The sequence below is a fragment of the Mobula hypostoma genome, chromosome 2, assembly GCF_963921235.1.
Source record: "Mobula hypostoma chromosome 2, sMobHyp1.1, whole genome shotgun sequence".
NCBI classification, from domain to species: Eukaryota; Metazoa; Chordata; class Chondrichthyes; order Myliobatiformes; family Myliobatidae; genus Mobula; species Mobula hypostoma.
This window is the reverse complement of record NC_086098.1, coordinates 222,697,774-222,723,804: the sequence shown is the minus strand read 5'-3', so window position 1 is coordinate 222,723,804 and position 26,031 is coordinate 222,697,774. Positions and strand designations below refer to the sequence as shown.

At 42.1% G+C, this 26,031-nt stretch overlaps 1 long non-coding RNA gene across 1 annotated transcript in view; it reads left to right on the top strand.

Annotated features, from left to right (window-relative positions):
- Positions 1-12,860: 12,860 nt before the first annotated feature.
- The window catches only part of LOC134342877 (uncharacterized), a 73,415-nt gene continuing 60,244 nt past the window's right edge, over positions 12,861-26,031 (top strand). The window contains exon 1 of the long non-coding RNA XR_010017132.1: positions 12,861-13,021. This is a non-coding gene — a long non-coding RNA (uncharacterized LOC134342877). The remainder of the gene's footprint in view (positions 13,022-26,031) is intronic.

Below are 26,031 nucleotides of genomic sequence, written 5' to 3'. Positions count from 1 at the left end.
TTTTGGTTTTCCAAGATGCAAGAGCTTACACTTATCTGTATTCAAGTCAATTATCCACTCCTTAGTCAACCTTTCTAACTGATGAAGATTCGCCTGTAATTTTCAATAACTTTCTTCAGTACAACAACACTTCCTAACTTTGTGTCATCTGCAGATTTACTGATGAAGCCTTCTTTGTATTTGTGTTCAAACCATTTAGGTAACTTAATATCAACTATCACCCTGTACCATTGTAAACATTTAGAGTGCTTTTTCAGAACAATTTGACATTTAACAGAACACACCATTCTTTATGAGCTATTCTACACCAATTTCTTTGCTGTAAACAAAGCATAACTGATAAGCTTTTTCAACTCTTCATGTATCAATAACCTATTCAATTTGAGGGTTTGGGTCTTCCATTACCATCTCCTGATCTATTAATTTGAGTTTTCCTGCACATTGTGTCAATATTGGAAAACTGGGGTGTTAAAATGTACTTAATTTATATAGTAATAATTAAAGCAAGTGGGAAATGCATACAGTTAGACATTTTGCTTTTACGTTAATGACCTGAGTTCAAATCCTGTGTATATTGGTGAACTGAAAGCCAGATCCTTCTATGATATCCTTGGGAATTCTTGTGCAGAACACCCTAAAGGTTAACTTGCAGGTTGAGTCGGTGGTGAGGAAGGCAAATGCCATGTTAGCATTCATTTCAAGAGGTCTAAAATGCAAGAGCAAGGATGTGATGCTGAGACTCTATAAGGCACTGATGAGTCCTCACCCTGAGTATTGTGAACAGTTTTGGGCCCCTCATCTTAGAAAAGATGTGCTAGAGAGGGTCCAGAGAAGGTTCACAAGGAGGATTCCAGGAATGAAAGGGTTCTCATACGAGGAATGTTTGATGGCTCTGAGTCTGTATTCGCTGGAATTCAGAAGGATGAGGGGGGGATCTCATTGAAACCTTTTGAATATTGAAAGGCCTAGACAGAGTAGATATGGAAAGGATGTTTCCCATGGTGGGAGAGTCCAGGACAAGAGGGCACAGCCTTTCAAAACAGAGATGCAAAGAAATTCCTTCAGTCAAAGGGTGGTGAATTTGTGGAATTTGTTGTCACATGCAGCTGTGGAGGCCAGGTCATTGGGTGTATTTAAGGCAGAGATCGATAGGTTCTTGATTGGACTTGGCATCAAAGGTTACAGGGAGAAGGCCGGGAACAGGGGTTGAGGAGGAGAAAAATAAAGAATCAGCCATGATTGAATGGGGGAGTAGATTTGTCTTGTGATCTTATGGAAATACTACAACATTTAGTTCAGAGTCCACATAGTCACAAGCTACCCTAGTTCAGCATCAATGGTCCATCTCAAGAGCATCCTTCGTATTGACCATGCCAGTATCATCATAAAAATGCCTCATAGCTCTTTAATGAGTATGAGAAAAACAATATGTTAAATCAAAGGAAGTATTTAGAGCTTAAGCAATACCTTAACTGGTGGTAGATTAACAGGAGGGTCTTCAAAAAGAGTCAGGTATGAATTACAAAGAGTGGTTTCTGGACAGTTGGAGATAAAGCAAGCAAGCATTAGATGGAAGTGCTGCTCAGGAATTAGGATACCAGAGTCAAGGGAATGGAGAGTTCAAGTGAGTTAAGGAATTTTCAAATGGAAGAAGGACACTACTGTGGCTGACAAGTGATGTCAGAGCCAATGTAAAAGCAAAGAGAGGACATACAAGGAAGCCAAAGCTAGTGGGAAGATAGAGGATTGGGAAGCTTTTAAAAACTTGCAGAAGGAAGAAGAAAGAAGGTCATTAGGAAGGAAAAGATGAATTACAAAAGGAAGCTGGTGACTAATATCAAAGAAGATACTACAAGCTTTCTTAAGTATATAAAGGGTAAAAGAGTTGAGGACCAATAGAAAATGATGTGGGAGATATTGTAATGAGAGATGCAGAGATGGCAGAGGAAATATTTTGCATCAGTGTTCACAGTGGAAGACATCTGCTGTATATCGGACGTTCAAGAGTGTCAGGGAAGTGAAGTATGTGCAGTGAAAATTATGACTGAGAAGGTGCTCAGGAAGCTTAGTGGTCTGAGGCTGGATAAATCTCCTGAACCTGATGGAATGCACCCTCGGGTTCTGAACGAAATAGCTGGAGAGATTGCGGGGGCATTAACAATGATCTTTCAAGAATCGATAGATTCTGGCATTGTACCGGATGACTGGAAAATTGCAAATCTTACTCTGCAATTTAAGAAGGGTGGGAGGCAGCAGAAAGGAAACTATAGACCTTTTGGCCTGACATTAGTGGTTGGGAAGTTGTTGGAATTGATTGTTAGGGATGAGATTACAGAGTATCTAGGAACATAGAAAACCTACAGCACAATACAGGCCCTTTGGCCCACAATGCTGTGCCGAACATGTCCTTACCTTAGAAATTACCTCGGGTTACCCATAGCCCTTTATTTTTCTAAGCTGTATGTACCTATACAGGAGTCTCTTAAAAGACCATATCATATCCGCCTCCACCACCATTGCTGGCAGCCCATTCCATGCACTCACCACTCTCTGCGCTTTTTTTAAAAAAACTTGCCCCTGGCATCTCCTCCATATCTACTTCTAAGCACGTTAAAACTGTGCCCTCTCATGCTAGCCATTTTAGCCCTGGGAAAAAGCCTCTGACTATCCACATGATCAATGCCTCTCATCATCTTATCTACCTACCTCCAGTACCTGGAGGCACATGACAAGACAGGTCAAAGCCAGCATGGTTTCCTGAAAGGAAAATCCTGCCTGACTAACTTACTGCAATTTTTTCAGGAAATTACAAGCAAGGTAGACAAAGGAGATGTAGTAGATGTGGTGTACTTGGATTTTCAGAAGGCCTTTGACAAGGTGCCGCACATGAGGCTGCTTAGCAAGGTAAGAGCCCATGGAATTGCAGGGGATTTACTAGCATGGGTAGAGCACAGGTTGATCGGCAGAAAACAGAGAATGGGAATAAAGGGATCCTATTCTGGCTGGCTGCTGGTTACCAATGGAGTTTCACAGGGGTCGGTGTTGGGACCGCTGTTTTTTACGATGTGTTTCAATGATTTGGACTACGGGATTAATGGATTTGTGGCTAAATTTGCTGATGGTACAAAGATAGATGGAGGAGCGGGTAGTGTTGAGGAAACAGAGAGCCTGCAGAGAGACTTAGATAGTTTAGGGGAATGGGCAAAGAAGTGGCAAATTAAATACAATGTTGGAAAGTATGGTCGTGCACTTTGGTGGAGGAAATAAATGGGCAGACTATTATTTAGATGGGGAGAGAAATCAAAATGCAGAGATGCAAAGGGACTTGGGAGTCCTTGTGCAGGATACTCTGAAGGTTAACTTCCAGTGATGTTGATGTGATGTTGAGGCTCTATAAGGCACTTGTGAGAACACACTTGCAGTATTGTGTGCTGTTTTGGGCTCCTTATTTTAGAAAGGATATACTGACATTGGAGAGGGTTCAGAGAAGATTCACGCGAATGATTCCAGGAATGAAAGGGTTACCATATGAGGAACGTCTGGCAGCTCTTGGGCTGTATTCCCTGGAGCTCAGGAGAATGAGGGGGGAATCTCATAGAAACATTCCGAATGTTAAAAGGCCTGAACAGATTAGATATGACAGTTATTTCCCATGGTAGGGGAGTCTAGGACAGGATTGAAAGATGTCTGTTTAGAACAGAGATGCAGAGAAATTACTTTAGTCAGAGGGTGGTAAATCTGTGGAATTTGTTGCTGTGAGTGGCTGTGGAAGACTAGTCATTGGGTGCATTTAAGGCAGAGATAGATAGGTTCTTGATAAGCCAGGGCATCAAAGGATATGGGGAGAAAGCAGCAGAGTGGGGATGACTGGAAGAAATGGATCAGCCATGATTGAATGGTGGAGCAGACTCAGTGGGCTGAATGGTCTACTTCTGCTCCTATATCTTATGGTCTTATTGTGGGATTCAATAAGTTTCAGATAAAGGAAGCAATAAGACTTGTAGGCAACATTCTCTCTAATTATTTTTACAGCAGCACAGACCAACCATTGCTCTAAGTAGGAAATTTTTATATGATCTGAAAACTGTGCAGCACTTAATAAAACATTATATAAAAGAAAATTGCAGCTGTGTGGCAATGTATGTGGGAGCATATCAGTTACTGCATGGCTATGCAGCTTAGAAGGGTAAGTGCTTGCAGGAATTTGAATTAGAAATGAAAAATTTAAATTTATGATGTATAGATGATTCATTACAACACACATCAAAGTTGCTGGTGAACGCTGCAGGCCAGTCAGCATCTTTAGGAAGAGGTACAGTCGACGTTTCAGGCCGAGACCCTTCGTCAGGACTAACTGAAGGAATAGTTAGTAAGAGATTTGAAAGTGGGAGGGGGAAGGGGAGATCCAAAATGATAGGAGAAGATAGGAGGGGGAGGGATGGAGCCAAGAGCTGGACAGGTGATTGGCAGAGGGGATATGAGAGGATCATGGGACAGGAGGTCCGGGGAGAAAGACGGGGGAGGGAATCTCTTCCTAGAGATGCTGACTGGCCTGCTGCGTTCACCAGCAACTTTGATGTGTGTTGCTTGAATTTTCAGCATCTGCAGAATTCCTGTTGTAGATGATTCATTACTTCAGGTGTGTACATGTGAGTGAATGATAAGCAGAACTTAGTACATAAAATGGAAAGAAAAGATATAGAGATTTACTTGAACTGAAATGTGCATGGCTATTCAGAACGATATTGGAGTGATTGAATCCAGAGATAGCAGGGCTTAAACAAAGTTTTTAAAAGATGATTTGAGGTAGGAGGAGGAATGGTTAAAGTTACAGAACTGGAATTGGAAGTAAGCGGCCTTTGTAATGTTCAACCTGAATTAACTATTAAGAAGCAAATGAAATTAATGACAGCAGCGCCAAGTTAGTCCCTTGTGAATATACAGCAGCAGGTCACATCACTGCATAACTTCACAAAGATTTGTGTCTGTACTATTTGCACATGAAAGGAATGCAGTAGATATACTCAGTGATGATATATAATTTGTAAGGGTAAGTTATTTAAAAATTGCTTGGAGTATTCTTATAATATTTAACGTAAACAGAACTTAGCACCAGCTGAATTCGTTTCCTTCTTCACATAGGATCATATATGGAGCAGTGCCATAGCAGTTAGACAGCACTAGCTTAAGCATGTAAGTGAGAAACAAAAAAATGCTAGATGTTAAAAAACTAAAATAAAACATAAAATGATGGAAATACTCAGCAGGTCAGGTCACAGCTGTATTTCACAACTTCCACAATCTTTTGTCTATGTTCTATTGTTGATATTCTCTCTCTATAATTGCTTCCATTGACTCGTTGGCCATATATCTGTATTTATATCTAATCCCCATGATCATCCAGTTTTACCCCATTAGAGATATTACCCTCATTCACCCTACCTGCAGCTTAATAAGCTTATTTTGTCTCCTTCTCAGTTTTGATAAAGTGTCTTTGGTCTGAAACATTTACTTTTTTTCTGTTCCATAGATGCAGCCTGAGTATTTGTAGTATTTTTTTTGTTTTTATTTTATAGTGATATGATTAGCTCAATAGTATTGGAAATAGGGCTCACCTTCAGATGCCATATGCTGATTTTTGACATTTTTTTAAAAAATGAGGTTGCATTACTTCTACCACAGGACTCTATAATATGTTTCATTGCCTGGTTCTTAAGTAGATAGCAAGTTGTAGTACTGTACCAACCTACCTAAAATATTAATATAATAAATGCAACAAGCATTTATCTTCATGTTGTATGTCGAGTTTGGGAGTTTATAAAAGAATGGCTCTAAAATTGTTTCATTGTAGATTAACTGAACTCTTAAACTTGCACTCATTCCTTAATCACACTTTATTTATTTGTGCACAAGTGGAACAGCATGGCTCTGTCACCACAATGTTGTAAAGTCTGAACAAAAGAATACAGAATTTGACTAGCTGAATACAGATATTACCCAACTAGTAAACCACATGAGTGATCAAATTCCTTATTTGCATAATCATTCACCAATCACACTACAATAATACAGCTATTAATAGCCAAATAGAATCTGCAATTTAAAAGCCAATAATACTTCAGAATTAGTGAAGTAACTGACCAATAGTTAGAACCCTTTGTTTGCATCCTTGTCTTGATATACCATATGGCTCCAGCACCGTGCTCTGCAAAATTAAGCTATGTTCTTCAAAGCAATGCACACAAGATGCTGAAGGTTGCTTTGGATTTCCAGCATCTGCAGAGAGCAATGGCACCTGACCTATATACCAAGTTCACAGCTGATTTACAATATATCAAGGGGAAAAATAATGCTGTAACCAATTGCACCTTACAGTCAGCTGCTGAGGCCAGACACAAAGGAGTTGACTATGCCGGTGTGGCAGCCGACCAAATTACTAACCCCGAGGTCCAGTCTTACTGAACAGCAGTCACGGGCCTGCAGTTGGATGACATTAAATTTGGTGAAGCTGGGGGTCCTCTCCTGTGAATTGTCTCAACCAGCCGCCCTTACCCCACTGTGCCCGCAAACTGAAAATGGACTGTTTTTGACTCTATGCATGGCCTCTTGCATCTAGGCCAGAAGACCTCACAGAACTGGTTGCATTGAAGTTTGTTTGGCATAGCCTCAGAAAAGACGTGTGTGATTGGACTGCAGCTTGTGTGGAATGCCAGTGGGCAAAAATTAACCATCATGTTCAGGCACTATAAGCATTATTGCTGGTCCTCTTCCCCCCCGCCCCCCCACAGTTTCACGGACCTTCTTACAATAGTGGACCATACTATCAGGTGACCAAAGGTCATCCCTCAAGCATCAGCGACGGTCACAGATGTGGCTCGGGTGTTCATCAGCACCTGGGTTGCTCGATTTGGCACCCCATCTGAGATTTCCTCTGACCACCATCCCCAATTCATTTAAGACCTCTGGGCTGTGATGGCCCAGAACCTCGGCGTTAGGCTACATCATACCACAGCATATTCGCCCACTGTCCTATGGCCTATGCGAGCAGTTTCACCCCTTTTTAAAGGCTGCTCTGACGGCTTCCCCAATGGATGAGTGTTGACATAATCGTCTCCCATGGGTCCTTCTAAGGCTCAGACCTGCTCCAAAAGCAGACCTGCAGTCGTCTATGGCAGAGTTGGTATTTGGTTTACGAGTAACCATTATGAGTGCCAGGTGATTTCATTCCTGATGCCGCAACCGTCTGGTCAGCCTCTCAACAGCGTTCCGCCCTCCTCAATTCATTTTCACGTATTCCTACCTCCCACCATGGTGTACAGCACTCTTGTGTTCCCGTTGACTTACATTCCACCTCGTTTATTTATGATGCACCAACACCCCCTTAGGCCCCCTTATGTTGGACTGTTCCTCATTTTAGAACGGGGAGAAAAGATTTTTATCATAGATAAGAGGGGTAAACCTGAATGTATTTCAGTAGAAAACCGGCCCACCAAGGTTTGGAGTATTGCGCTGCCATGCCCCTGGCGTCACAACATGACCATAAGCATGTCAACGCGCCACTGGACGAGCCAGAGGCACCACCCATGGAGCACATGACGCGAGCTGGGTGGCTCATCCGAGCTCCGGACAGGCTCACAATGCTGGTTTTAGTGAATCTGCGGGAGCCTGAGTAGGGTAACATAATTGGGAGAAATATACAGAATTAACTTTAAGAGGCTGGTCTGTCATGATGACGTTATTATGTAAAGAGTTTTAGCGCTTTTGTGTTTAGGTTTTGGAGTTCAATAAAATGTGTTATGGTTTCATTAAACATCGAATACCTCACTTCGTTTTATTTGCAAAAACCTACACTGCTACTTAAAATTGGTTAATTTTGTGCAGTCTCCTGGGAGAGAACAATGAATCACTCCTCTCATAAACCTATTGACATGTGAATTTCCAATCCCAAGGTGGTGTAATGAGATTAATCTGTATTTATGAATCTGACAATTTCTTGACATGTATCAGTGGGGAAACTGGTGGTAAAGTCGTATGGATGGGCTAGAAGCGGAGCATCAGGACTTGACCAGCAATTTGTGGTAAATTGCAGCCCACACGCCTGTAATGAAGGATATTGCAAACTCATCGTCATCTTCTACAGTAAAATTGGTTCAGTTCAAGGAACCCCATTGTTTAACGAAATACGTAACTGTTGGACAATATTGTGGTGCTCTGGGGGGAGGGGGAGTGTGGTCGACAGCTTGCCCCACCATTCCTATTGACCAGCGCTATTTAATGCTCTTGTGTTAAAATCCTTTTGTGGGGTTATTGGGGGGGGGGTGTTCAAGCTCATTTATTGTTACATTTTAGCTTGGGTTATATAGTTATTCTCGTGTTTTTGTGGGTCACCTTAACTGTTACTGAGGTGTGTAATAATCACTTGCTCCATCTGTATGTGTCTGAGTGGGTTCTCTCCCCAGGTCAAGGATTCAGAAGACAGATAAATGGGTGACTGTCAGGAGAGGGAAGGGAGAACGTCAGATAGTGGAGAGCACCCCTGTGGCAGTCCCCTCAACAATAAGTACTCCATTTTGAGTACTGTTCCGGGGGTGGGGGAAACAACCTACTTGGGGAAAGCAACAGTATCCGTACCTCTGGCACTGAGTCTGGCCCTGTGGCTCAGAAAGGTAGGGAACTGAAGAGGATGACAGCAGTAATGAGGAAATCTTGCCTGACAAATCTGTGAGAGTTCTTCGAGAAAGTAACAAGCAGGGTGGACAAAGGAGAGGCAGTAGATGTCATTTACTTGGATTTTCAGAAGGCATTTGATAAGGTGCCACACATGAGGCTGTGTAACAAGATAAGATCCTATGGTGTTACAGGAGGGATACTGGCATGGTTAGAGGAATGGCTGACAGCCAAGAGACAGTGAGTGGGCTGCCAGTGATTAGTGGTATTCTTCGGGGATCAGTATTGGGATTGCTACTTTACACATTGTATGTTCATGATTTGGATAGTGGAATTGATAGCTTTGTGGCAAAATGTGTGGATAAAACAAAAATAGGTGGAGAGGTAGATACTGCTGAGGAAGCAATGCAATAACAGCAGGACTTAGACAAGTTAAGGAGCAGGAAGGGAGACAGATTCTGGAAAGGTGCAGTAATAACAGGGTTGTTGTGATGGGAGATTTTAATTTCACCAGTATTGATTGGCATCTCCCTAGACCAAGGGGTTTAGATGGGGTGGAGTCTGTTAGGTGTGTTCAGGAAGGTTTCCTGACACAGTATGTTGATAAGCCTACAAAAGGGGAAGCTGTACTTGATCTAGTATTAGGAAATGAACTTGTTCGGGTGTCAGGTCTCTCAGTGGGAGAGCATTTTGGAAATAGTGATCACAATTGTATCTCCTTTACCATAGCATTGGAGAGGGTTAGAAACAGACAAGTTAGGAAAGCGTTTAATTGGAGTAAGGGGAAATATGAAACTACCAGGAAAGAACTTGGAAACATAAATTGGGAACAGATGTTCTCAGGGAAATGTATGACAGAAATGTGGTAAATATTCAGGGAATATTTGTGTGACGTTCTGCATAGGTACATTCCAATGAGACAGTGAAAGGATGGTAGGGAACATGAACCGTGGTGCACAAAGGCAATTGAAAATCTAGTCAAGAAGAAACGAAAAGCTTACGAAAGGTTCAAAAAATAGGTAATTATAGAGATCTAGAAAATTTATAAGGTTAGCAGGAAAGAGCTCAAGAATGAAATTAGGAGAGCCAGAAGGGGCCATGAGAAGACCTTGGCGAGCAGGATTAAGGAAAATCCCAAGGCTTTCTACAATTATGTGAAGAGCAAAAGGATAAGATGTGAGAGAATAGGACCAATCAAGTGTGACAGTGGAAAAGTGTGTATGGAACCGGAGGAGATAGCCGAGGTACTTAATGAATACTTTGCTTCAGTATTCACTATGGAAATTCAAGAAATGGTGTAGAGATAACCCAGGAAACTATAGACCGGTGAGTCTTACTTCAGTGGTTGTTAAGTTGATGGAGAAGATCTTGAGAGGCAGGATTTATGAACATTTGGAGAGGCATAATATGATTAGGAATAGTCAGCATGGCTTTGTCAAAGGCAGGTCATGCCTTACAAGCCTGATTGAATTTTTGAGGATGTGACTAAATACATTGATGAAGGTAGAGCAGTAGATGTAGTGTATATGGATTCCAGCAAGGCATTTGATAAGGTATCCCACGCAAGGCTTATTGAGAAAGTAATGAGGCATTTGTGGATCCGTAATTGGCTTGCACACAGAAGGCAAAGAGTGGTTGTAGATGGGTCATATTCTGCATGGAGGTTGGTGACCAGTGGTGTGCCTCAGGGATCTGTTCTGGGACCCCTTCTCTTCATGATTTTTATAAATGACCTGGATGAGAAAGTGGAGGGATGGGTTAGTAAATTTGCTGATGACACAAAAGTTTGGGGTGTTGTGGATAGTTTGGAGGGCTGTCAGAGGTTACAGCAGGACAAGAATAGGATGCAAAACTGGGCTGAGAAGTGGCAGATGGAGTTCAACCCAGATAAATGTGAGGTGGTTCATTTTGGTAGGTCAAATATGATGGCAAAATATAGTATTAATAGTAAGACTCTTGGCAGTGTGGAGAATCAGAGGGATCTTGGGGTCCAAGTCCATAGGACACTCAAAGCTGCTGCACAGGTTGGCTGTGTGGTTAAGGCATACGGTGTATTGGTCTTCATCAACCGTGGGGTTGAGTTCAAGAGCCAAGAGGTAATGTTACAGCTATTTAGGACCCTGGTCTGACTCCACTTGGAGTATTGTGCTCAATTCTGGTCACCTCACTACAGGAAGGATGTGGAAACTATAGAAAGGGTGCAGAGGAGATTTACAAGGATGTTGCCTGGATTGGAAGTAGGTACAGAAGAGATGTCGGGGGTAAGTTTTTTACGCAGAAAGTGGTGAGTGTGTGGAATAGGCTGCTGGCAACAGTGGTGGAGGTGGATATAATAGGGTCTTTTAAGAGTCTCTGGAATAGGTACGTGGAGCTTAGAAAAACAGGGGGCCATGGGTAACCCGAAGTAATTTCTAAAGCAAGTACATGTTCAGCACAGCACTGTGGGCCGAAGGGCCTGAATTGCGCTGTAGGTTTCTGTGTTCTATGTTCTAAATTGGAAGGACTGGCAAAAAAGTGGCAGATGGAATACAGTGTTGGGATATGTACAATAATGCATTATGATAAAAGGAAAAATAGTGTGGACTTTTATCTAAATGGGGAGAATGTTCAAACATCAGAGGGACTTGGGAGCCCTCATGCAAGATTCCCAGAGGGTTAATTTACAGGTTGAGTGTGGTAAAGAAGGCAAATGTAATGTTGACATTTATTTCAAGGGGGATAGAATATAAAAACAAGGAGATAATGTTGAGGCTTTATAAGACACTAGTCAGACTACACTTGGAGTACTGTCAACAGTTTTGTGCTCCATATCTCAGAAAGGATGTGTTGTCATTGGGCAGAGTCCAGAGGAGGGTCACAAGGATGATTCTGGGAATGAAGCAGTTAACATATGAGGAACATTTGGCAGCTTTGGGCCTGTATTCACTGGAATGTAGAAGAATGTTGGGGGGGGGGAAGGTGTGGGAATCTCATTGAAACGTACCGAATGTTGAAAGGACAAGATATAGTGGATGTGGAGAAGATGTTTCCTATGGTGGGGGTATCCAGAACTAGAGGGTGCAGCCTCAAAACTGCAACCTTTTAGAACAGAGGTAAGGAGGATTTTTTTTAGCCAGAGAGTAGTGAATCTGTTGATTGCTCTGCCACAGATCGTGGTGGAGGCCAAGTCCTTGGGTATATTTAAGGCGGAAGTTGATCCTTTCTTGATAGGCCGGGGCATCAAAGGATATGGTGAGAAGGGAGGTATATGGGGTTGAGTGGATTCTGGGATCAGCCATGATGGAATGGCGGAGCAGTCTCGATGGGCTGAATGGCCTAATTCTGCTCCTCTGTCTTATGGTCTTGTAGCGCCCGATCTGATTTTGTGCTTGTCCCAATAAAAACAGTTGTTCAGTTAAACGAGCTTTCTCGTCTGTTAACCATGGACCGAATGCTCGCCACATATCTTAAATTGGAATTTAGACAGTACATTAGAATGGCACTGGAGTTTATTCAAATAGTATGGTTGCGAATTGACAGTCCAAAGTTAAAGTAAATGCAAAGATTTTTTTTTTGGACTCTCAAATGTGGACTGCAGAATCTGCTACCTAAAATTCTTTACGAACTTTCCACCCCTTCTCCCATCATCTTCCGGAAGGTGATTATCCGATCTCGTTTGATGTTAGCGTAAGGGGTAGCTAATGCAGGCAAGACTTATCCCGAGACTGCAGCCTTGCTTGCAGTACCGCAAATTTAAACTCACGGATGTCTAGTCAGGGTTAGATTCATAGGAGGAGATTAGTAGCAAGGAAAACATCTTAATTTTATGGCGACGGGAATCTGACCAATGGTTCATGATATGCGTGTAACTGCTGATCTATCAGCACCGATTTTTAAGGCTGATTTTGTATCAGTATCGATTTCATTGAGGAGGGGGTGGCTTGTTGATGTCTCTTGCCGGGGCAAGTGTTGGTGGCTCAAAGTCACTTTTCGCCCATGCCGACCAGGAGTTTGGCATTTCGCCTGACCTCACCATTGGTGTCGGTGAGACAACTGAATGTTTTGTCCGAGAAATGGGTGGCGTGGTCTTATTGATATTAGACTTGTTAGTGGATGTCCTGTTCGTTTTTGGTCTGACACTAGGTGTCGTGGGTCTGCTGGATGTGGGAGATGTCATTTTGGCAGTTCTTCGTTTTTTAGATGGTGTTGGGCGGCCTATAGACTTATCGGAGCTTGGGTTGGTTTCGTTGCAACGTGTTTTGGAGGTGCAGTGGACTGGAAAACTCTGGGTACGACAGCAGACAGTCGAAGTACGACATTCGTCGTGTTCACAGTTAATAAAAGTGTCGCAGTTTTTTCCAGAACCGAGAATGGGGTAAGTGGTTACATCGTGGCTACTGTTAAACGAGCTGCGCTCGGATATCGGGAAACTGCGCTTCCTACATTGATGTGTCGTCTTTGAATCCGCCACAATCTCAGTCGAGTTTATCTGAGATTTATTATCCGTTGGCGTTGCAATGTGGTATCCTTCGATTTTCATAGTCTTGCCATCCAAAATAGTAGCAACTAGAGATCTTGAATCCACGGTTGGAGGAATGGTAAATTCTTCATTAAAACCATGAAAGCTGAATCCCTTACCCTTATTCTGAACGTGTTGGCCAGAAATTGATAAAGTTCCTTCCCTGACTTTCACTGTCACTTCTTCGGGGGGAACATCACCTACATTAATAGAAATGGAAAACTTATTCGGTGCTACCCCATCTTGGTCAGTGAGCTCCTTCTCGATTTCCTGCAATTCCTCTTTCTTCCCCAATGTAGTTATTTCATCATTTTCCTTGTTGATTTGGAGGGCGGATCCCGAAGGACCCGTTGCAGATTCACTTTGCATAACTTACCGGTGCATAATTATCTGGAAATGGTACTGCATAAAGCAGTAAAATTATCCGCCTACGCCACGTATGCGAGATCACGCACGTCTTAATGCACCTTTGTGATGAAAAAGGCGTAAATAAAGTTTGTATTATGTTGCTCATTTTCATTGAAAAACTGTTTATAATCGTTGAACATGCATTCGACAAAATGCAGACGAAGTTTCGTTATTTGCCGAAATTAGCTTTACTGTAAGTACTTAATTTTATCAGAAATATACATTTAGATGCAATAGTTGTATTAAAAGTACGCATAATATTATCGATGCCTCATTTTAGGAATACATTTGAAGATCAGATATTGAGATACCATTTCATAACAGTAGAAATGCCAATGTGGTTGTATGAATGTTTGTGTTTAGAGAATATTGAATACATAGAGTGTTGACATATCAAATATGAATGTGGAAGCTTTAGAAAGGATGAAGAGGAGATTTACCAGGATGCTGCCTAGATTAGAGAGCATGACTTATGAAGATAGGTTGAGCAAGCGAGGGCTTTTCCATTTGGAGCTAAGGAGAATGTGAGGTAAATTGATAGAGGTATTAGAGGCATAGAGTGGATAGTAAGAGACTTTTTCACCAGGGAGGAAATAGCAAATACAAGGGAGCATAATTGGGGGAAAAGTATAATGGAGATGTGTTCTTTACACAAGGAATGGTGGGTACATAGAATGCTCTGCCAGAGGTATTGGTGGAGACAGATACATTAGAGGCATTTAAGAAACACTTAAATAGACACACGGATGGCTATGTAGAAGGGAAAGGTTAGATTGATCTTGGAGTGGGTTAAAAGGTCCACACAACATGGTGGGCTATGCTATAATGTTCTATATTTGATATATCGCAGAGAATAATAAATTGAAATGATTAGGACTTCTAGATGAAATATGTTCTTGATTATTTGAACTCTAAAGAGGAACCTTTAATAATCTGTTGACCAGTCAATTGTTTTCTCATTTGCCATAGTTGCTCCCATTCCCTAACCTTGGTCCTTAAAAATATTAATTTAATCAAATGACATATCACAAAATGGTGAAAACTTTAACTATTAAATTATTGGATTCATTGACAATTTATTTTATCCAATAACTATAATTTAAAATTTGTAATGAAAAGTTAGCTTGAATAGTTCCTAATATTTTTCTGCTGCATTGATTTAACTTCAAGTTCTTATTAGCATTTGCATTGTGTCTGATTAAATGTGAATATCATCCTGAAAATCCTTGAAATAGTCAACAGGTGGGTAGCATATGTGAAAAAATGAAGATTAACATGTCAAGTTAATAGCCTTCCATTACATTTGTCTGTTAGAAGGTCGCTGACTTGAAATACTTAACTCTCTTTTCTACTTTATGTTGTATGATCTGCTATTTTCAGAATTTTCTCTTTTATTTCAGATCTCTAGTGTCAGCGGTATTTTGTTGCTAGTTAAACTCAAATTGGAACCCACTATATTTTAATACCATAGGCTAATTATACTAGCCATGTAAACATGAGGTTTATGCTCTGCATTAGCCTGTTCCTGTTTTGTTTTAAAAGTCTTTACTCATCTGTTTTTTTAAATTTTTATTTAGCCCACCAATTTTGATTTCATTTGATCATATTTTCATGATCATTTAGCTAATGGTTTCTACCTTGTATGTTTAAGTATTTGGATTACAGCCTCTGGAAGCCTCAGCCATGTAGGTATTCTGGATGCACTTATATGAGTGGTTTCATGATGTTCATTCATGGATTTGCTAATGGCCCTAGTAATGTGAGAAAAAAGATGTAGAATTTAGGACAACGGCATGAGACAATGCAAGCAGTAAGAAACGATGCAAAGGCAAAAGAGAAACAGCCTTCTAGATAATCTGCAATGTGCCAAATATCTTGGGGATGGATATCTATACATATTAATAATGCACAACAAGGATAAATATAGGATCTCCTGATTAAAATGTATAAACATACTGAATTGCTAGAAATTTGCATTTGCAGACGCGTTATCACCCTAATCTGCGCTTTTAAATGTGCTTTGATTTATCATCACCTGCTCTCTGTTTTTAAACAAACCCATTTCATTTCCCCAAATCCTTTCCAATGTTTACAGCTAGTAACAATATCACGGATGTTCTTTCCATATTTTTTACCACTACAATGTATGGAAATCTGGATTTAGAAGATGTGTGTAAACCAAGCAGAGCAATACTTACCGACAAATAAATTGCAATGTCTGTGGATAAAAAAGTTCATTGTTAAACTTCCAGAAAAATGGTATTTGAAAGGACTTAATTGTGCCAATTTTATGTCTTTCTAAAATATTTTCTTAGTTTAAAACACAAATCATATGTCCCCTCCAGGCTACAGATTCTGATGCAGAGCCAGCTACATTTATACTTTATGCTGTCATTTTCATCATAAGAGGTCCATTAAATGTGGGGATACAGTCCATGATGTCAGAATGCATATTTACTGTTGTACATATACCAGTTTTCAAAATGTTATAACCCATTTATTATCAGTGTAAGTTCCTAATGGATTCTGCCACTTCAAAATTCGACCATCAAAGTAATGGGATCGATACCGGCACAAGTAACCCATTTTCTGTCTCTATAAACTTGGGAAATATTTCTCCAGAAAAAGTGATGGTAAAGATCAAGGATAGAAAGATGACCATATCAGGGGAACATGTGGAGAGGCTTCAGGATGAAAATGGCATAACCAGATTCAAGTTTCAAGGCTTTTCCAATGACTTTGATCTTCCACCAGGAGTTGAATTTGATTCTCTGACCTTTACTGTATTGGACAATCAAACCATGAAGATCGAGGTTGACGATGAACAAACAAAAGACAACATCTGCCATACAGACAGTGTTTAGCAATGTTTCCATTTACCATCGATGGGGTAACCATCCACTTCAAAGCCTGCCATCCAAAATTTCACACCCAATTAATCTCATTCCAGGTCCCACGTACAGGTGGCCTGTGTAAAGATAATCTCCCTGAGCTTTTGGTGCAGACTGATAGTCAAACCTGAAATACTGAAGACTCCAATCCCTGAAACGTAGGTCTTTGGATCCACTATAAAAAGATGATTTAAAAATTGGAAGCAAATGGAAGCATTTCAATAAAACAAAGGTGTAATATTTGGTTTGACTATTTCAGTTATTTACCTAGATGGATATAATTGTGAGTGTACATGTCTTCATATGGTTCTGGTATCTTTAGTTACTGCAAATGGATTTTGCTCTGTTCTTTTAGATGGTGGAGATAAAGGCAGTTGTTAAACTGTTAATAGTTAACTATTTTTGCAATTGTGGTAGCCAGAGCAGCAGAGGGGAGGAGGCAGCGACTTTTTTCATAAGTTGTTTCTGGTTGGCTAAGTATACGGCAACTCCACCAATAAACAGAAGGTAGGGCTAAGCAGCGTGGCTGTTGTGGAGTGGGCCAGTGTAAGATTGGAGATCTGAGGCTTTGATGGTAAGAACAGTAGGTAAGTCTATGAAGGTTCTCAATCATTGCATATCAAGCAGTAGTGAATCGAAACAACTGGACTTGTTGCGTTGTCTAGAAGACGTTTCACCACTCATCGGAGAGGCTTCTTCAGTTCTTCAGTTCTGACCCTTAGGTGATTGCTATACCTTTAAACAACTCATGGAGTTTATAAGCCAGAAAACTACCCACCGTGGATCTGAACTGAGGAAGCTTCTTGGATGAATGGTAAAACATCTTCTAGACAACACAGCAAGTCCAGTTGCCTTGATTCACTATTGCTTGATAACAATAGGTAAGGTTTTTATTTTCCTGTTGATTTGTAACTTTTGACTTACTGTAGAGAAAATGGTAGTCAGGACATTGCAATGCTTTAAGATGTGGGAAGTTAGGGAGCCTTGTGGTCTTCCCTTTGACCATATTGATGGAAAGTATACTTAGCTGCAGCTCCTGATAGACCAGGTAAAGGAACTGGAGGTGCTCAGCATCATCTGGGAGTGTGGAGATAATAGATGAGAGTTTTAATGAGATGGTCACACCTCATATACAGTCTATGATAAATAGGTGACCACTAAGAGAAGAAAGGATTCCTCTGTGGTTATTTCCCTCAGTAACAGGTATGCCCCTTTGGATACTGTTGGGGGGGGGGCAGGAAATGACCTTACAGAGGAGAGCTTCTGTAGCTGAGTTAGTGAGACTCTGTCCAGTTCTGAGGCAAAGAAGGGAAAGATTAAGTTAAGCAGAGTGATAGTGATAGGGGGCTTGAAGTAAGGGTGCATATAGGTGTTTCAGTGGCCTCAGTAGAGAATCCAGGATGTCAGGATTCAAGGATGTCTCACATTGGGTGCAGGACATTTAGAGGAGAGGGGAGGCCAGAGGTGGTAGTCCTTATAGATACCAATTACATAGGCAAGAGTGAGAATGTGGTCCTATAAAGTGATTTTAAGGAACTAAGTAGAGAGTTCACAAGCAGGACTTGCAGGATTGTGATCTCAAGATTACTACCTGTGCAATGTGCTAGTGAGGTGTGAAATAGATACATAGTGCAGTTCAGCATATGGCTAAGGAGCTGGTGCAGGCAGGAGGGAACATTGGGTTTCCCTGCAGCGCAGGTAGAACCTGTGCAAACAAAATAGTTTGCATCTGCACTGAAGGGGAACCAATATCCTTGATAGATGCTGGTGCACTGGAGAAATTTTAAACTAGAGTGGTAGAGAGATTGGAACTACAGCAGCAGGGCAACAGGTGGTAGAGTTGAGGTTAAGAATGATAGTGTGACAAGTAAGACAAAGTACAGACAGCAAGGAGCAGCTATTAAACATGGTGGGACTGATGGGACATGATGGATAAAGTGGATGAACTCAAACCCTAGCAACACATACAAAATGCTGGAGGAATTCAGCAGGCCAGACAGCATCTATGGAAAAGAGTACAGTCAACGTTTTGGGCCTAGACCCTTCATCAGGACTAGGGGCAAAAAGATGAGAAGTTAGAGTAAAAAAGTGGGGGTGGGGGGAGCATAAAGAGCTGGGAAGTTAATTAGTGAAAGAGATACAGGGCTGGAGAAGGGGGAATCTGATAAGAGAGTACAGAAGGCCATTGAAGGAAGAAAAGGGGGAGGAGCACCAGAGAAAGGTGATAGGCAAGGAGATAAGGTGAGAGGGGGACAGGGAATGGGGAATGGTGGTGGGGGCTGGGGGGGGAGGATGTTACCAGAAGTTCGAGAAATCGATGTTCATGCCATCAGGCTGGGGGGCTATCCAGATGGAGTATAAGGTGTTGGTCCTCTAACCTGAGTGTGGCCTCATCGCGACAGTAGAGGAGGCCATATACTGACATGTCGGAATGGGAATGGGATGTTGAATTAAAATGGGTGGCCATTGGGAGATGCTGCTTTTTCTGGTGATGAAGCAGTCTCCCAATCTGCATCGAGTCTCCTGAATATACAGGATTCCCCATTCCACATTCCCATTTCCCTCTCTCACCTTAGTAAATACAAATGCAGAAATTGCATTTCAGAATCAGAATCAGAATCGGGTTTATTATCACTGGCGTTTGTCGTGAAATTTGTTAACTTAGCAGCAGTTCAATGTGATATATAATATAGAAGAAACAAAACACAAAATAAAATAATAATAAAAATAAGGAAATCAGTTACAGTATACATACAGTATATTGAATAGTTTAAAACATTGTGCAAAAAATAAATAATATATATTTAAAAAAGTAAGGTAGTCTCTAAGGGTTCAATGTCCATTTAGGAATCAGATGGCAGAGGGGAAGAAACTGTTCCTGAATCGCTGAGGGTATGCCTTCGGGCTTCTGTACCTCCTACCTGATGGTAACAGTGAGAAAAGGGCATGCCCTAGGTGCTGGAGGCCCTTAATAATAATCTCCCCCATCTCTTTTGGCTCCATTACCATTCTGATCTTCCAGAGGATCGATTTTTGTCCCTTGCAATCCTTTGGTTCGTATCATATCTGTAGAATCCCTTAGGATTTACGTTGTCTGCTAAGGCAACCTTGTGCCCTACACGTGTTATCTTTACCTGATATTCTGATAAGCACATACAAGCTTTGTACTCATATTTTCTTTTTTGAAGGCCTCCCACTTATCAAATCCACCTTTGCCAGAAAACTGCTTGTCCTAATCCATACTTGCCAGATCCTTTCTAATGTCATCAAAATTGCTCTTTCTCTAATTTAGAATCTTAACCCATAGACCACTTATCTTTATGCACATTTACTTTGAAACTAATGGCACTGATATAGAACATAGAATAGTACAGCACAGTACAGGCCCTTCGGCCCACAATGTTGTGCCGACCCTCAAACCCTACCTCCCATATAAGCCCCCACCTTAGATTCCTCCATATACCTGTCTAGTAGTCTCTTAAACTTCATTAGTGTATCTGCCTCCACCACTGACTCAGGCAGTGCATTCCACGCACCAACCACTCTCTGAGTAAAAAACCTTCCTCTAATATCCCCCTTGAACTTCCCACCCCTTACCTTAAAGCCATGTCCTCTTGTATTGAGCAGTGGTGCCCTGGGGAAGAGGCGCTGGCTATCCACTCTATCTGTTCCTCTTATTATCTTGTACACCTCTATCATGTCTCCTCTCATCCTCCTTCTCTCCAAAGAGTAAAGCCCTAGCTCCCTTAATCTCTGATCATAATGCATACTTTCTAAACCAAGCAGCATCCTGGTAAATCTCCTCTGTACCCTTTCCAATGCTTCCACATCCTTCCTATAGTGAGGTGACCAGAACTGGACACAATACTCCAAGTGTGGCCTAACCAGAGTTTTATAGAGCTGCATCATTACATCGCGACTCTTAAACTCTATCCCTCGACTTATGAAAGCTAACACCCCATAAGCTTTCTTAACTACCCTATCCACCTGTGAGGCAACTTTCAGGGATCTTTGGACATGTACCCCAAGATCCCTCTGCTCCTCCACACTACCAAGTATCACTAGATGCAAAGTGTTCCCCTACACAAACCTATGTCACCTGCCCTGCGTCATTCCCTAATAGCAGATCAAGTATTGCACACTCTCTCATTGGGACTTAAGTTTGATAAACAAAACTTTCTTGAACACATTTGACAAACTCTATCACAACTAGTCATTTTACAGTATGGGAGTCCCAGTCAATATGTGGAAAGTTAAAATCATCCACTTGTTCTTCTTGGGCCCTTAGTGCCCAGTGGAGCAGAGGCCATCAATATTACATGGTGTCAGAAGAAAACGCGAAAAATAAAAAGGAAGAGAAGACACGTAAAAGATGTCACAGTTACAGCCACCGTCAAGTTTAAGCCTACAAGGTAATCTTGCTGAAAACTGGAAAATATGGATCCAGAAGTTTGAGCTGTTTTGCACCGCTAGCGGCGTAGCTGAAAAGACGGAGAAAGTGCAATGTGCTACGTTTCTGCACGTAGCGGGAGAAGAGGCAATAAAGGTTTGCAACACGTTTGTCTTCCAAGATGATGAGCAAGATAAAATTGAAGTGTTGAAAAAAAGTTTCAAGATTATTGCGAACCGAGAAAAAACTTAATACCGTTCATCCAACACCAGTTTTTTACGAGGGTTCAAGGACCAACAGAGACCATAGACGCCTATGTAACAGATTTGAAGAGCAAGGCAAAAGACTGTGAGTTCGGACAACTGCATGATTCTTTAATATGTGACAGGATTGTATGTGGCATACGAGATGATCAAGTGAGAGGCAGGCTATTGAGAGAGGCGGATCTTACATTAGATAAGGCGATTGATATTTGCTGTGCCAGCGAGATCACGTCAAGTCTGGTTAAAGTGCTCAATAAAGAGATTGAAGTGCACAAAATAAAAACTGTGAAAACTGTCAAGAATAAGACAAAGCCATCTCCACAGGATGATCAAAAGGAAGTTAATTGCAACAGGTGTGGTTATAAACATGGATACAGAAAATGTCCAGCCTTTGGTCAGACATGCAAGTTATGCCAGAAAAGAAATCACTTTGCAGATTGAAGGAGCACGCAAGGAAAATGCATGCTGTGGAACAGAGTGAGGGCAACAGTGACATGTTCATTGGCACAGTTGAAGTGGAACAGGAGGTATGCAATCAAGAATATTGACAATGCACAGATGGAGGATGAAGATGATTGGACCTAAGATCTGATAATAAACAGGAGGAAAGTGACTTTTAAGCTTGACACGGGGGCAAAGTCCAATGTAATGTCGGCAGAAACATTCAACTCACTGGACGTCAGAGGAAGACTGGAAAAATCCATCTGCAAGCATGTTGCATATTTCGGCCACAAGACGGCGCCACTGGGCAAAAAAGCACTCACCTGTGTATACAAAGGTCAAAAATACAAGATCGTGTTTGAAGTAGTACAGCAACATGTTTCATCAATACTGGGCAAAGCAACATGCACAAAGCTAGGCCTGGTGAAGCGAATCTATGGTGTTGAAAAAGAAAATGACATTCTCAAAGACTTTGATGACTTGTTTTCTGGATTAGGATGTTTACCAGGGAAACACCATATCAAGATTGATCCAACTATTGCACCAGTTGTGCATGCCCCGAGAAAGATTCCAGTAGCTCTCAGGGATCGAGTAGTGGAGGAGCTACACAGAATGGAACAGATGGGAGTCATAACAAGACAAATAGAACCGACCGACTGGGTGAATAGTATGGTGACAGTGGTCACAGAAAAAAAAACGAGGATTTGCATGGATCCACAAGATCTCAACCAAGCCATCAAAAGAGAGCACTATCTGATGCTCATGGTTGAAGAGGTTGTCTCCCGCATGCCTAATGCAAAATACTTTTCAGTATTAGATGCAAACCAAGGCTTCTGGCAGATCAAGCTGGATGAAGGAAGTTCCAAATTATGCACTTTCAACACGCCCATAGGGAGATATCGCTTCCTGCGTCTACCCTTTGGGATTTCTTCTGCATCAGAGGTATTCCAGAGATCAGTGGCACAAATGATTGAAGACCTGGATGGGGTGGTCAACATCATTGATGATTTGCTGATATGGGGTGATACAATTGAGGAACATGATCAGAGACTGAGGAAGCTCCTGGAGAGAGCACGTGAGTACAACCTGAAACTGAGCAAAAGTAAATGTAAGATCAGAACTACAGAGATCAAATACATAGGTCATGTGCTCAGTGCTGATGGGCTAAAACCAGATGATGAAAAGGTCAGAGCTGTGGTACAGCTACCACCACCCAAAGACAAGCAAGAACTATTGAGGTTCATGGGCATGATACAGTATTTTGCCAAATTCGTTCCCAACTTATCAGAGGTCAGCGCTCCACTCTGAAAGCTACTAGAGGGCAACACTGAATGGCATTGGGAAGACAAACAAAAGAAATGTTTTGACACAATGAAGCAGTTGGTTACCAATGCACCAGTACTCAAGTTCTATGATGTCAATAAACCAGTGACGATGTCTGTGGATGCCAGTTCGGAGGGAATAGGAGCTGTTATACTGCAGGATGGGAGGCCTGTGGCGTATGGATCATGAGCACTTATGGACTGCCAACGCCGATATGCTCAAATCGAGAAGGAATTACTGGCCATAGTTTATGGGTGTGAGAAGTTCCACCAATATGTATATGGCAAAGAAATCCAGGTTGAGAGTGATCACAAACCACTTGAGAGCATCTTCAAAAAGCTACTCCACCAAGCTCCTTTGAGGCTGCAAAGGATGCTTCTCAGGCTACAGAGGTACACTCTCATAGTCACCTATAAGTCAGGAAAAGAACTGCACATCGCTGATGCTCTGAGCCGTGCTTATCTCAAAGAGCAAAAGGAAGAGTTGCTAGGAAGAGAGCTGGAGGTCAACTGGGTCACACCTCAGCTACCCATCTCTGAGGAGAAGTTGAACATGTTCAGGAAAACGACTGCAGATGATCCTGAAATGCAAATGCTAAGAGATATTACAATGAATGGATGGCCAGCAGAAAGAAAAGATGTTCCAAAGGAAATGCATAAATACTGGGCATTTAAAGAGGAAATCAGCTATGCATCAGGACTAATGTTCAAAACGGCAAAACTCATCGTACCAAACCAAATGAGACAGGAAATGCTCAACAGAATTCATGAGTCACACCTGGGGATAGTGAAATGTAAAGAAAGAGCAAGGGACATTCTCTATTGGCCAGGCATGTCAACTCAGATAGAGAACATTGTGTCTCAGTGTGCTGTCTGTAATGAAAACAAAAACAGCAATCCAAGAGAGCCTCTGCTTTCCCACCCACTACCAGGAAGACCATGGGAGAAGATTGGCACAGATCTCTTTCACTACAATGGTACAGAATATCTGCTTTGTGTGGACTACTATTCAAAATATCCGGAGATCACCAAATTAAGTGACACGTCCAGTCGAGGTGTCATTACCGCAATGAAGTCGACATTCGCAAGACATGGTATTCCAGATATTGTCGTTAGTGACAATGGTCCACAATATGCCAGTGGTGAGTTCAGAGGGTTCTTGGAAAGCTGGGAATTTCAACATGTTACTTCCTATCCAGGGCACGCTCAGACTAATGGACAAGCAGAGAGAACTGTACAAACTGTCAAGAACATGCTCAAGAAGGCACATAGCAGCAACGGTGACCCTTACATTGCTCTGCTTGAATACCGCAACACACCGATTGAGGGTGTGGGGTTCTCTCCTGCGCAACTGTTGGTGGGACGTTGTCTGAAGTCCAAACTGCCAACATCCACAACTCTACTAACTCCTGAAGGTAATGCTCAAGTACATGACAAGCAGAAGTACAAGCAAATAAAGCAAAAGAGCTACTATGACAGACATAAAAGACAGTTGCCAGATCTGCATACAGGTGAAAATGTCAGAATACAGAGAGAAGACACTTGGCAACAGCTGTGGTTGTGAACAGACATCAGCAACCAAGGTCCTTCATAGTTCGCACGCCGGATGGAAGAGTCTACAGGAGGAACAGGAAACATCTGCTGAAGACAGGTGAGAGTGAGTTTCCACGTACAGATGCACAGGACATTTCCACATAAAGAGACATGGAAACAAACGACACCAAGTGTGATGCAGACCCCAAAGACACAGAGGTCACTCGAGAGACTGACACGGATGAAGGTCAAGCACAGTCACAGTTGTATCACGCATGGTCTGGGAGACAAGTCAAACTTCCAGCTCGATACAGAGACTAATGAAAGGTTTATTAGTCTATGTTGGTAAAAGAAAATACACTGCTGTTAGTATTGTAAAGTACAATGCAGAATACAGTACAAGAAGGTAAGATTTTTTTTAGTTTATGTCATAGTCATTGCACTGTAAGAAGGGCGTACCTAGAGGCATTGTTTTGGTAATTCAGTGTTGTAAAAAAAAATCTTGAGAAGGGGGATGTAATGTATTGTGTGAGTATTCGTAGCGTAGAGTGCGTATGACGTCAGGACGTGGAAAAAGGGTTTAAAAAATGGAAGTCTGGTGAATAAAGTTGGTTGTTCAATCTACAGCGGTGTCCGAGTCACGTCAATATTACACCTTTTTCCCCTTTCCTTGGGGATTCCATTTTAATTCCTGCCTGGTAATATTGTTGGTTGGTTTCCTCAAGGTGTGGCCAATCCACTTACATTCCCATTTGCATTTTTGTTTCTCTGTGAATTTCTGGTTGGTTACTTTGTCAGTCCACCTGATATTTAAGATCCTTCTCAGGCACTGGTTGATTAAAGCTCCCTACACAACTCCCTTGTCCATTCGTCCCCCCCATCCCTCCCCACTGATCTCCCTCCTGGCACTTATCTGTGTAAGCGGAACAAGTGCTACACATGCCCTTACACTTCCTCCCTTACCACCATTCAGGGCCCCAAACAGTCCTTCCAGGTGAGGCATCACTTCACCTGTGAGTCGACTGGGGTGATATACTGCGTTCGGTGCTCCCGATGTGGCCTTTTATATATTGGTGAGACCCGACACAGACTGGGAGACCGCTTTGCTGAACATCTACGCTCTGTCCGCCAGAGAAAGCAGGATCTCCCAGTGGCCACACATTTTAATTCCACATCCCATTCCCATTCTGACATGTCTATCCACGGCCTCCTCTACTGTAAAGATGAAGCCACACTCAGGTTGGAGGAACAACACCTTATATTCCGTCTGGGTAGCCTCCAACCTGATGGCATGAACATTGACTTCTCTAACTTCCGCTAGGCCCCACCTCCCCCTCGTACCCCATCTGTTACTCATTTTTATGCACACATTCTTTCTCTCACTCTCCTTTTTCTCCCTCTGTCCCTCTGAATATACCTTTTGCCCATCCTCTGGGTCACCCCCGCCCCCCCCCGTCTTTCTTCCCGGACCTCCTGTCCCATGATCCTCTCGTATCCCCTTTTGCCTATCACCTGTCCAGCTCTCGGCTCTATCCCTCCCCCTCCTGTCTTCTCCTATCATTTTGCATCTCCCCCTCCCCCTCCAGCTTTCAAATCCCTTACTCACTCTTCCTTCAGT